This window comes from Chiloscyllium plagiosum, unplaced genomic scaffold, assembly GCF_037043375.1.
Source record: "Chiloscyllium plagiosum isolate Xiang-an unplaced genomic scaffold, Cpla_swu_hap1 HiC_scaffold_10, whole genome shotgun sequence".
NCBI lineage: Eukaryota > Metazoa > Chordata > Chondrichthyes > Orectolobiformes > Hemiscylliidae > Chiloscyllium > Chiloscyllium plagiosum.
In genome coordinates, this window is record NW_028270148.1 from 28,252,823 (window position 1) to 28,266,589 (window position 13,767).

The 13,767-nt window shown below is 44.6% G+C and overlaps 1 protein-coding gene across 8 annotated transcripts in view; it reads left to right on the forward strand.

Annotated features, from left to right (window-relative positions):
- chrm3b (cholinergic receptor, muscarinic 3b) overlaps positions 1-13,767 on the forward strand; it is a 746,602-nt gene that overhangs the window by 603,444 nt on the left and 129,391 nt on the right. For 6 of the 8 annotated variants that reach the window (XR_015758371.1, XM_087991240.1, XM_087991239.1 and 3 more), the window contains 2 exons: positions 2,656-2,786; positions 11,562-11,653. The gene's annotated coding sequence lies outside the window, so the exon portion shown is untranslated. Of the gene's footprint in view, positions 1-1,783; positions 1,887-2,655; positions 2,787-11,561; positions 11,654-13,767 lie in introns of those variants that run through there. The other 2 variants (XM_087991241.1, XM_087991242.1) reach the window with 2 other exon arrangements.

The window sequence follows — 13,767 nt, forward strand, 5'->3', positions numbered from 1 at the left end:
CATACTGCCAACTATTTGGCCATTGACAGCCACATTAGCCTACCTCATTGCACGTCACTCACTGATACACTGGCCTTTTACCTGCAGAACAGATTGGCACAGATCCAGAGGCAATAAGAGTTAAACAGGGAGGGGGCAAGGGTAGAGGGGAAGCACACCAGCACTTTCTGACCATCATGAAGGAAATGGTGTTGGCCATTATTGAGTCACCAGTTGCCACGTCAGTGATCAGTAGTGGGGATGAAACCTTGGAACCTGACAATATGTTGATACCCAATCCTTCTCACATCTCATTAATCCCCCAGCCCACACTCTCCTCTGATTTACAAGGTGAAAATGCTGCAAGAATGTATCTCTTATCACCCATTGACTCTACCATACCGCAATCTTATCTTTGTACCTTTCGTCTTTCAGAGGTACAAGAGGTACCGCTGCCTAGACAGTGGAGGAGGTGTGAGAGTGATAGTAAAGACATGACACCCTCATTTGATTGCAGACTCAGAGCCAGCAGCTCTCACACTGACACTGTGTGTACCTTGAAGAGTAGATCAGAGGCACAATCAGTATTCAGTCAGACATACCTGGGCTGCAGGTGCAGCACATCCCTTAGGGCAAGATCACACATGGCGGCCACTGCAAGAGGACTCATATGTGTCTCCAAATAGATGTTTACTGTTGAGGGATTTGTATAACAAAATGCTTAGGAAGTCCTGCAGATCATTTCAAGGAGCATGCAGGAGTCCGCCATCAACTTGGCGCAGTGCATTGTGCTAATTCTGGATTCCATCCTTTCTGATGTGGAAGTGATGGTCAACTCAGTATGTTTGTGGGCCTAACCATCAGATGGCTCATTATCATAGCGCCCATTGCAGCATGAGCACTCATCACCAGAGTGCTGCAGTTGAAGTGCACATCGCTGTTGTGTAAAGGCAGCTTGCTACCATGCTAGTGTGTAAAGCAGCTTACAGACCATCACAATCCGAAAACCAGACCCCAACAAATTACAAAGATTGCTGAGGTGCTGCTCCAGGAGGAGTTGCAATGGCTCCTCGGAGGATGAATCTTCATCTCTCCTCTTTAGGAATGCAATGTCTGTTCTTCTGCCTCAAACACTGCCTTTGTTGTTAGTCAGTAGCACTGCAGCCACTCATTCAGAAATGGTGCAGTTCTCAACTAGGCCTTTCAGGCCCAGAAAGGTGCTTGACATTACCCTCCAAGGACATCTCCATTCTCCTCCACAGAAAGTCAACAGCCTTTCACCAATCATGTTGAAATAAGTCTATGTAGGAGAACTCAGACTCATTTGAAATTGCTGGGTCTTTTTAATATTGGAGTTTGCAATCTAATCATTACAAATCATTTTAGTAACACTGTTGCTTCTAGCAGAAAGGAAGTCTGACCTACAGCCTTACAAATGAGTATTTTTAAAATGTGATTTCTCTGCTTCTTTCCAAGTGGGAAAGGATATTTTTGCTGCAATGTTTTCTGCCTAGTAATTTATTAAATCCTGACCTGAATCAATATTACTTAGCAATAAGTAGTCTGTGTGTCTTTAAAGTAGCACAGAACTGTGCTGATTGGAGGATAATGATTTGCATGGTTTAACCTTGCCAATCATTATTGAAGTCAGAAAATGATTTCCTCACCCAATGAAATGAAATATGCAGCCAACTCTGTACAACTCTGTGGCAATTGTGTTTATTTTTCTATCTCTCTCTTTCAGTAGCTGCGTTAAATGTGAAACATTCTTTAACATGCATTTTCTTTTCAGGGTTTAATCATATGAGTCTGCTTATGATTGATCCTCACTGTACTTGATGGGTTAAGCCTGGGCACAGACTCAGAGAAGAGCAAAGTTATTGAAAGAGCTGGCAACTGGAACTGAAGTATGGAGTCAACATTTCAGAGCAATATGAATGAAATATGCTATAGACAGAAACAAGTGTAATCTCTGCATTTCATTAAAATCCACATTTGTAGAGAAGCTATTTGCGTTGAGAGCATGTCATGTTAATGCCTAATCAGTCATATTTTAAAGTCATTATTAAGGTGATGAGAAATAGGTGCCCTTGAGTACATATAAATAAAGGTGTCCTTGCTGGGCTTTGGTTTTTTAATGGTGAAACATATTACAGTCATTTGGCAGCAAAAGCTGTTCAATTGTGTGTGAGAACACTTTTGGACATAAAGAAAAGATGAATATAAATAGAAGGCTGATGTGGTAATGTCTGTCCCTCTGGAACAGAAAACTTAGGTTCAAGTCCTACCTGGTCCAGAGGTGACCCATAGCAAGTCTGACCAAGTTGAATAAAAGCACTTAGTTATAAAAAGTCTGCAGTTTTTAAACTGGGCGCTGTGAAACTGAAGAAGTCAATAAACTCTTTCCACAAGGAAAAGCTATATGTCTTGGCTTCTGTCTCACCATCTGGCTTGGGTTCTATTGATACCGAAACCCTAGAGTCAGTCAGGCAGATCTTTCTCATTATTGTCATGTAGTTCAGAAATAGGCTGTATGGATTTGATGAACAACCACTGTTTATTCAGTAGTAAAGCAATGGATGTTGACAATGTGACAATCTCTGCCTAATGCCTATTAAGCTTGTGTTTGCTTGTGTTCATCAGAATAACCAAATGTATTATTTTGTCAATCTTTAGGTGAATGAAGATGTTGAAGGAGTAAGAAAATGTAGAGCTTTCAACTGTGCTAATATTTTAGATGGAGTGTGAAACTGCTATTGAATGGTTCATACACAGTGATGCCCAATAAAAATTCCTTCAGGGCACATGTAAGTAATTTTCATATTCTTAATTCAATATTTATGAGGTTTCTAAAGTTTCTTTTTTCCTGTGCATCATGTAAAAAGGCACAAAGATCTACGAGTTATTTGTAAATGACATTTTGATGGAAAAATAAGAAAGAAATAACTTACAATTATGCAGCAGCTGTCAGAACCTCAGGATCTATCAAACACCTTACAGTCAATAAAGTCCTTTTGAAGGTTGATCACTGCTGTAGTGCAACTTTTGGTGAAATATATCAGCATTTAAATATAATCTTCATTTAATAATCGTGTTATGCTTATGCTGCAACCAAGATCATCTCTTATAATCTCGAAGTACTTTCTCCTTTCCTACAGTAAAAAATATTATGTAATTTTAAAGAAAATGTCCTGCATTTCCCAATCTCTGCATATGTCAAAATGTTTAGCAAACAATGAAATACTCTTGAGTTGTATTCATTGTTGTAGTGAAGAAAGCATGATAGCCAGTTTGTGAACAGTAAGCTTCTGCATGCTTTGATCTTTGTTCTTCATCAAAGACTTCTGTGGGATCATTTATTCCTTTGAGAAGAACACTGGGGCAGTAGTTTAACATCTTGATACTGCACTGCTGTGCCAGCCCAGATTTTATACTCACCTCTCCAGAGTGGGACTTGAGTCCACAACTTCCTGACTCAAAAATGCCAAAGCTACCACTGACCACAGCTGGTTCCTGCAACTCTGAATTTCGATGGAACTAAACAACTTAGAGATTGGCAGTAATTCATTTGATATTGTTTTCAACAGATAAAGAATTAAGGTCCGATATCAGGTCAGGGCTCTGTGTCAGCCTAGCGATTCCCATATTGTTTCCCATCTGTGTTCATCATTCCACACTTTTAACAAAATGCTTATGAAAGAATTTCCTTCCAATGAACAACCATTTTAAGTCACTCCCATTTCCTAATAACAGAATAAAAAGGACAAAACCAAAACGCCCGAGATCTCCTTTGATGTCAGGAGGTTCATGTTATCTCTGCCAGATTTGGTGTTTGACACCGAGATCCATTGCAGACCCTGTGTAACTGATAAATGCAGCACTCTGGGAAATGTATTTCAGTGTCAGCTCATCTCCCATCCTGATTTTCATACTGGCCTGATAAATAACATACTGCATGTGCACAATGTCGATTCGTCCTTCTGTTGGAAAACTCTATTCAGGAACACCCCCTGTTTTGAACTTGAAGGTGCACCATTTAACCAGATTCTTTAGGCAGATGATGTTCTTCCTTCAAGTAACTTGTGCAACAAAACCCAGTTTTCTCACCACCACATTACAAATTCCTTCAGTGGTTTATTGTTCCAATGGGCATCCAATGTCAAACAATGATGCAAAGATTTGAATGCCAGACAGATTAGATGCACTAAGAATAGCAGTTCTAATTATCCCTGACCTGCTTTGGATTTTCATGACACACGCACACAGACACGCACACACTCAGACACATACACATTCACACACAAACACACAAAGCCACATACATGCATATCCACACACACACAGACCCACTCACTCATGTGTTAATACACACAGCTGAAAATGTGTTACTGGAAAACGCAGCAGGTCCTTGGACTCTTCCATCGCCAGACCATAGCAACACGACGGTTGGAGGAAGAGCGCCTCATCTTCCGCCTAGGAACCCTCCAACCACAAGGGATGAACTCAGTTTTCTCCAGTTTCCTCATTTCCCCTCCCCCCACCTTGTCTCAGTCAAATCCCTCGAACTCAGCACAGCCTTCCTAACCTGCAATCTTCTTCCTGACCTCTCCGCCCCCACCCCACTCCGGCCTATCACCCTCACCTTGACCTCCTTCCACCTATTGCATTTCCAATGCCGCTCCCCCAAGTCCCTCCTCCCTACCTTTTATCTTAGCCTGCTGGACACACTTTCCTCATTCCTGAAGAAGGGCTTATGCCCGAAACGTCGATTCTCCTGTTTCTTGGATGCTGCCTGACCTGCTGCACTTTTCCAGCAACACATTTTCAGCTCTGATCTCCAGCATCTGCAGTCTTCACTTTCTCCTCGAAGATTTTAACCTACTGCGAATCCTCTTACAAGGATGCCTTCCTTGAAGAAGCTCTCTTCCTCCCTCATATCCTCCTGTTAATACACACACAAATACAAAGACCCCAATGGACACAGATGCACGCACACACACTTATACACACACATACATGTATACACACACATACCCACACACACACATCCACACATGCACATAATATATGCACACATACTTGCCGACACAGACAGACACACACACACATGAAATTAGCTAAATCACAAACTGTAACTTGAAAGGAATGAGGACACTAAAGCTAGGACAATAATAATAATAATAATAATAATGAACAATCCTGTCAAAAGAGGAAGCGGGCTGAGCATGTTAATGAAAAGATGAAGTTGAACAAAAGGAAAAGCTGTCTCATTATGTCACCAGGAGTTACATATTTTATAACTGGCCTCTGATATCTCCCATCCTGACCTGAATCCATTTGTATGTGATAGCTTTCAGTACTTAGAAACAGTAAAGTGAGAGAGTTCTTACTTGAACTTACTTGAACAAGTTCTTATTTGAGAGGTAAATGCTTCAAGGTGACCACAGCATACCACTTGACCTAGAGTATCGCACAGGTTCATTCCAATCTGAAACAACTGATTTTTAAATTTCTCACACCTCCCAGACCTGACTGCTCAGCTCAGGATTTCAAAGTTGCTCCTTCTTGAATTTCTTTAACAGGTCAACTAACCCACTGGGTACTGAAGGGAGTCAGGTCTGTGCAAAGCCTGTTTTAAGCCAAATTTCCCAGGGATTGCCCCTACCATGGAACACCACATTTCTGGCCTGAACATCGGATTTGGCTTTTTGAAAAATGTGGAACTGATCTGGGAATCTGCCAGCGCAGCACAATAGAGGCCAAGCTGCACCCCCTTTGTGAAAGCAGGAATTGCTGGATTCCAAGGGTTAAAGGACCCAAAAGCATTTTGACAAGCTACAGGGAGAAAGTGAGCGTGTCAGTTAATTGGGTGAGGAAGGAGGGTGATAGCTAGGTGAGGGATAATGCAGCAGCTAATTGGGTGAGAGGCTAGGATGCGGTTCAGAGCAGTTGAGTGGGATCAGAGGTGTATCAGGGTTGGGGTCAGGTCAGGGTGTGATTTGAAATGACATTGTGTCAGGAGGGATGCTGGGTCAGATCAGGGAGACCAAGCTGGGGGTGGGGAGGAAGAGGTATTGGAGGGTGTGAAGACCCTGGGTTTTAGTGGCTCGAGTCTGGGAGATGATGGATGGAGATGGCTGTTAGGTCAGGTTGAATTGGAGGGGGGTGGGTAGGGGTCATTGGAAAGGTTTAATCAGGGTGGGGGAGGGATCGTGGTGGGGGGGGGGGGGGTGAAGAACTCATGGTTAACCAGGAATTAGAGTAGGTTTTAGTTTCTCTAACTCCCCTGGGTAACTGTCAGTATAGGTCATAATCCTTCAAGCATATGACTAATTCAGAGATATAGACTTTCCTTGAGAGTTTATGATATAATTAAGAGTCAACCATTATGCTGTGGTCTGATTTTACATGTAGACCAGACTGGGGGAAAGTATAGCAAATCTTCATTGGAGGACATGAACGACTTCTTACAACAACTTTGGGGGGCTGGTTTCATGATCAATATTGCTGGAAATAACTTTAAATTCCAGATTAATGGATTGAATTAAATTTCTGCTCATTTTCATGTGGGGTTTGAGCCCTTCCATCCAGAATCTTAACCTGGGTCTCTGGCTGATTTAGGAGAAGGTGAGGACTGCAGATGCTGGAGATCAGAGCCGAAGACAGTGATGCTGGAAAAGCACAGCAGGTCAGGCAGCATCTGAGGAGCAGGAGAATCGACATTTCAGGATAAGCTCTTCATCAGGAATGAGACTTGTGGACCAAGGGGACTGAGAGATAAATGGGAGGGGGTGGGGCTGTGGGGAAAGTAGTTGAGAATTCGATAAGTAGATGAAGGTGGGGGTAATGGTGACAGGGTCAGAGAAAAGGATGGAGCGGACAGGTGGAAAGGAAGATGGACAGGTCATAAGGGTGGGGCTGAGTTGGAAGGTTGGATCTGGGATAAGGTGGGGGGAGGAGAAATTAGGAAACTGGTGAAATCCACATTGATCCTATGTGATTGGAGGGTCCCAAAGCGGAATATGAGGCGTTCCTCCTCCAGGTGTCGGTTGGTAAAAGTTTGGCAGTGGAGGAGGCCCAGGACCTGCATGCCCTTGGCGGAGTGGGAGGGGGAGACAATAGACAATAGGTGCTGGAGTAGGCCATTCTGCCCTTTGAGCCTGCACCACCATTCAATATGATCATGGCTGATCCTCCTTAATCAGTATCCTGTTCCTGCCTTATCTCCATAACCCTTGATTCCACTATCCTTGAGAGCTCTATCCAACTCTTTCTTAAATGAATCCCGAGACTGGGCCTCCACTGCCCTCTGGGGCAGAGCATTCCACACAGCCACCACTCTCTGGGTGAAGAAGTTTCTCCTCATCTCTGTCCTAAATGGTCTACCCTGTATTTTTAAGCTGTGTCCTCTGGTTTGGCACTCACCCATCAGCGGAAACATGTTTCCTGCCTCCAGAGTGTCCAATCCTTTAAAGTCCTTTAGAGTTAAAGTGTTTGGCCACAAGGCAGTGTGGTTGTTTCATTCATGTGTCCTAGAGATGTTCTCTGAAACATTCCCCAAGTTGGCATCCTGTCTCCCCAATGTAGAGGAGAGCACATCGAGAGCAACGGACATAGTAGATGACATATGTGGAAGTACAAGTAAATCTCCAACGGATGCGGAAGGATCCTTTGGGGCCTTGGACGGAGGTGAGGGGGGAGGTGTGGGCACAGGTTTTGCAATTCTTGCGGTGGCAGGGAAGGTGCCAGAAAGGGGGGCGGGGGGGGGGGGGGGGAGCACGGGATCATGGGGAGGCATGGTCCTGACAAGGTAGCCGCAGAGGAAATGGTCTTTACAGAACTCAGATAGGGGTGGGGAGGGAAATATGTCCCTGGTGGTGGAGTCTGTTTATAGGTGGTAGAAATGGCGGAGGATGATGCAATGTATCAGGAGGTTGATGGGGTGGAGGTAAAGACCAGTGGGGTTCTGTCCAGGTCACCTTCATCCGAGATCCCAAAGGATCTTTCCACATCCACCAGAGATTTACCTGTACTTCCACACACATCATCTACTGTGTCCGTTGCTCCTGATGTGGTTTCCTCTAAACTGGGGAGACAGGACGTCAACTTGTGGAATGTTTCAGAGAACATCTCCAGAACATATGCACGAAACAACCCCATTTCCCCGTGGCCGAACACTCTGCCATAGACATGCAGACCCTGGGCCTCCTCCACCGCCAAACCCTTACCACCTGACACCTGGATGAAACGCCTCAACCTCCACCTTGGGACCCTCCAACTACAAGGGATCAATGTGGATTTCACCAGTTTCCTCATTTCCCCTCTCCCCACCTTATCCCAGATCCAACCTTCCAACTCAGCACCACCCTCTTGACCTGTCCTACCTGTCAATCTTCCTTCCCACCTATCCACTCCACCCTCTTCTCCAACCTATTGCTTTCACCCCTAACTTCATCGACCTATCGCATTCCCAGGAACCTTCCCCCTAGCCCCACCCCTCACCCGTTTATCTCTCAGCCCCCTTGGGCCATAAGCCTCATTCCTGACGAAGGGCTTATGCTCGAATTGTTGATTCTCCTGCTCCTGACCGGCTGTGCTTTTCCAGCACCCCACTCTTCGACTCTGGATTACCTGACGAGTGCCAATACCACCATGTCACCAACCTTCCCTGTAAATAGATCATTTTTCTAAATATTCAGTACCGGACTTTGAAATAATTATTGTGGAGAGACTTGGAGCATATTTATAATGCACCAATGTTTACCAGAGAGGTCAATCGTAAGACTTTTGTTACAAGTGGAATCTTCTGGCCTGGATGGCAGTGAGCCAACTGATGGGTAGGAAATTTAAATAGGTGATTGGCTGATGCCCCAGAATACCAGCACTTTTCTGCCTCCACATAAAAACAGGAGGACCTTAATCTAACCTTCCCACCCTGACATTAATTGAGGTTTAAGCGATAGATAAATTTTTACTCAAGAGGCCTATTCTTACTTGGGTTCTCACATTACAGATGTGATGAGGTAGAGTCAGTCTATCCAACAGGTAATTCAGGCTGGGCAAGCTGTCCATTTGAGGATGAACCCATAAACCCCCACACAGTGAGATCGTACCACCCATCTATTTCATGGTCACCCTTCCATCCTAGAGAGCAGTGGGTACTATAGCCCTGGCACCATCCCATTTCCCTCTTTGTGGCACTGCCAACTGCTTGAACTGATAGTTTCTGATTGACGCACAACTTTTGGCAGGCAGTACTTCCTCAATTGGGTCCTATTCCCAGTAGGAAGTCTGTGGGCCACCAATGAGTGGTATAGTGGATCAGTGGTTAGCACTGCTGCCTCACAGCGCAACGCACCCAGGTTCACTTCCAGCCTCGGGTGACTGCATGGAGTTGCACATTCTCCTCATGTCAACATGAGTTTCCTCCGGCTACTCCGGTTTCCTCCCATAGTCTGAAGATGTGCAGGTTAGGGTGGATTGCTCATGCTAAATTGCCCATATTGTCCAGGGTTGTGCAGGCTAGGTGGGTTAGTCATGATAAATGTGGGGTTACCAGGATAGGGCAGGGGGTCTAGGTTTGGGAGGAATGCTCTTTGGAGGACCTTGATGGGCTGAATGGCCTCTTTCTCCACTGTAGGGACACTATGACTCAATTACTTAAGTGCCTGATTGTCAGAAGTTTGAGTAGGTCCTAACAGGCCACTTGTCTCTTGTTGTAATCTCTCCTGCCTTCCAATTTATTCTAAAACTGGGAAGATTTCACCCTGTGAGTATACTGTGGTAGAAAATAATAGGCTTCAAATGTACACTCAACATTTCACACAAATAATATCTGGATCATAACTGGGTTATGTAACATACAAAAGAGATTCCCTCACAAGAAGGAGGAGTTAAAATATGGTCCATCCTACCCTTTCTGTCTATGAGTGACTCCATGCATGAGTAGACAAGCAGGAGGCTGGAAGAACCCAGCAAGCCAGGCACCATCAGGGGTTGCAGAAGTTGACATTTTGGGTGTAACCCTTCTTCAGGACTGAGGGTGAGTGTGGGGGGAAGCTGCAGATAAAGGGGGTGGTGGGGGCAGGGTGGTGAAGTGGGGATAGATGAAGACAGGTAGGGTGTACGACCTGGTTGGTCAACGGGAGAAATGAATCCGGTTGGTGGCAGGGAGGGATGGAAGGGGGGGGAGGGGCTGGGAAGGGAGTCGGACGATGGGGAGGGAGGTTATTTGAAATTGGAGAACTCAGTGTTGAGCCCTCCAGGCTGTAGGGTGCCCAGGTGGAAGGTAAGGTGTTGTTCCTCCAAGAGGAGCTGTGGTTTGTTTTGGCAATGGAGGAGGCCAAGGATGGTCATGTTGGAAAGGGGGGAAAACTGAAATGGGCGGTGACTGGGAGGTCTAGTCAGCCCCTGCGGACCCAGCTGCGATGCTCGGTGAGCCATTCCCTAACTTTACATTCGGTCTCCCCGATGTAGCGATGTCCACATCGGGAGCACCTGATGCAGTAAATTAGATTGGAAGAGAAGCAGTTGAATTTTTGTCTCACCTGGAAGGACTGTTTGGAGCCCTGGATGGAAGTGACAGTGTTGGTGTACCAGCAGGTTTTGCATCTTTCCTGGTCACAGGGGAATGTACCTTGGGGTTCGATGGCAGGAGCGGCGTGAACCAAGGTTTGTCAGAGGGAACGGTCCTTGCAGAAGGCACAGAGGGGTGGGGAGTGGACGATGTTCTTGATGGTGGTGTCTTTTTGAAGTTGGTGAAAGTGTTTGAGGATGATGCGTTTGAGACTGGTGGGGTGGTGGTTGAGGACAAGGGGGACTGACTTTATTGCGTTGGGAAGGGGGGTGTTTAGAGCGTTGGAATGGGGAATGGAGGTGGTGCCGCAGAGGGCTGTCTGGGTGACAGAGAGGAATAGCACATTGTTCAAAAGGTGAGGGAGGTGGTGTACTGGCAGGTTTTGCATCTTTTCTGGTTGCAGTGGATGATACCTGGGGGTTTGGTGTTGGGGGTGGCATTGACCAAGGACTGTCAGAGGGAACGGTCCTTGAAGAAGACCCCCACACCCACCCCCAGTCCTGAAGAAGGGTTCCACCCAAACCATTGACTTCTCCCCCTCCTGATACTGCCTGGCTTGCTGTGTTCTTCCAGCCTCCTGCCTGTCGACTTTTGATTCCAGCATCTGCGGTTTTTCTATCGCTATCTATGCATATGTGGCAGAGTCCTGCACAACTCTCCCTCGTGTTCTCCTGGACAGAAAATATTGTATAACATAGAACATCATAAGAGGACAGGAGGAAGAATAGAACCCAACAGGAAAAATGGGTAAAACCACCAAATGACACACAGGCTCATTCCTGAAGAAGGGCATATGCCCGAAACATCGATTCTCCTGCTCCTTGGATGCTGCCTGACCTGCTGCGCTTTTCCAGCAACACATTTTTCAGCTCAAATGACACACACGATTGTCCAGCTCGTATTGTATACTTCCAAAGTGAGGACCAGTATATTTGTTTCCAGATGTTATTGGTTTTTTTGTTTTCACTGCAATATTAAACATAATTATGAATTATACTCTTTGCAGATTTTCTTCTTGTTTTAATGTGGTACTGAATTGACTGCAGCAAGTTATTTGGCGCCTCGGTGATTTCCATGAGCCAAGTCGTGTCATGAAAGGTAAAACCTTCAACTCTATTTATTTGAAGGGAGAAAATATATTCGCTTCTCAAAGTCTTGAATGAGTCAAATGTCTACTTAATAGAAACATCAAAATGAAACAAAAGATTATATTTCCATCTTGTTTGGCGGGTTGAGAATCTGAGACATTTCCCCTGGACAAGATGTCTCATGATTGTAAACTATAATCTGTTTCAGTCACTACTTCTGTTAGGGATTGGAGTGAGAACAGAACTTCAGCAGGCAATAAGTGAGAATGAGTAAGGAGAGACTGGCTGGAAAGCGGATGAGTGCACAGTTCTTTCATTTCTGATGCCAACAGCTAAAATCTTGCTGGACCAGGAAACACAAGTTCCACATCTGGAGATCACTCCAGGAAACAATCTCTCATTTCGAGTTGTGACCAGGACACCCTCTTAATTAGCAAGGAGACAGGTTCCCTGATTAATTAAATGTGGCAGGCAGTCGATGAAAAATGGGGGCAGCTCATCAAAGGTCCTCAAGCCAAATGGTGGGAATCACAGATTACAGTGAGAGGATGCTAAGAACTGAAGATATATCATAGCATCCCTACAGTGTGGAAGCAGGCCATTCAGCCCATAAAATCTACACTGACCCTCTGAACAGTATCCCACCCAGGCCCAACCCCTTACATTTCCCATGGCCAATCCACCTAACCTGCACATCTTTGGAAGGAAACCCACACAGACATAGGGAGAATGTGTAAATTCCACACAGACAGTCACCCAAGGTTAGAATTGAACTTGGGTCCCTGATGCTGTGAGGCAACAGCAACACTGAGCCACCATGCCAGCTATTGTGCCTATGCTAAATATGTGCATATGCTACCTGCAGCCAAGAGACATGGGAATGGAAGTTTCAGTGTGATGTGAAAAAGAGAATTATATGAGGATACTGATTTTCCTGCTAATACTATAGCAATTTCTCTTCCTCTAGACAGTGATTTTTCTCAGATTATCTTTTCAGTATGAGTTAGCTCCTTGTCAGGCAATAACATGTCAGAAACTTCATCATGTCATGTGTCATCACCATCTGTAGTGAAGATAAGTTTCAGACTCAGAGCAATTACTTCTTGTATGCCTACTGCACTGTTAAGATTTGTAATAAGCACCTTGGAATTTTTCTGATCTCAAGACTTGAGTACCGATTCAACAACATTAGGCATTTGTATACAACAGCTATCATGAGAATACTTTTGGCATTTCTTCATATGATGGCTTTCTTGCATCAAGTGGTAATTACCACTTGTCATTGTTGCCATCTACAGAATGAACTGACTGATATGCATCATTATCCCTTTTGTGAAAAGCATGCTGATCCTTCACAGCAAAGGCATCAGGACTGAACTCGTCTGTGCTATCTTCAAAGAGTAATGATTTGGAGATGCCGGTGTTGAACTGGGGCGTCGTTCCGAAAGCTAGTGCTTCCAATTAAACCTGTTGGACTATAACCTGGTGTTGTGTGATTTTTAACTTCAAAGAGTAAGATAAGGTTCAGGACCTCTTACTGCAATAAGTCGTTAATATCAGTGACACTTTGTTTGTCATTCTCCACTTTCCTCTCTCATTTCAGGTCTAGAATATCATTAGGCAGCTGGTCACTTTAGCCCTCAATGTACTTCTCTCCCACTCCTACTTGCCTACCTCAAAGAGAATGGAAAGAACTTTTATTTCCTCCAAATGTAGTTTCTTCACTGAATGCTGATCTGCTGCTGTAATAATTTCTTTGCAATATTGAATGAACTTGAATTTCTTCTGCAGCTGGTAAATAAAGAAGATTCCAAGCTACACACATTTCTCTGTTCTGTTTTTAATGAAGCAAAATATTGATTAGAAATGATGTACAAAGTTTCAATGACCTCTCTCTGATTATATTGAAATATGGCGTGCATCTGTCCGTGCCCACTGAGTAAAATAACTCCTGCACCATTCAGTTGAAGGGGTTTAGAGAAATTCAGGTTTCAGCCATGGTGTCATTTCTGAAAGAATAGACACCTCTACTCTTGTGTTCAGTTAAAATCCCTGTTCCTACCATTGACCATGATATTTACATACTGGCAATTCTCTTGTGGAACTACCTTTTCCCCTAAGCAG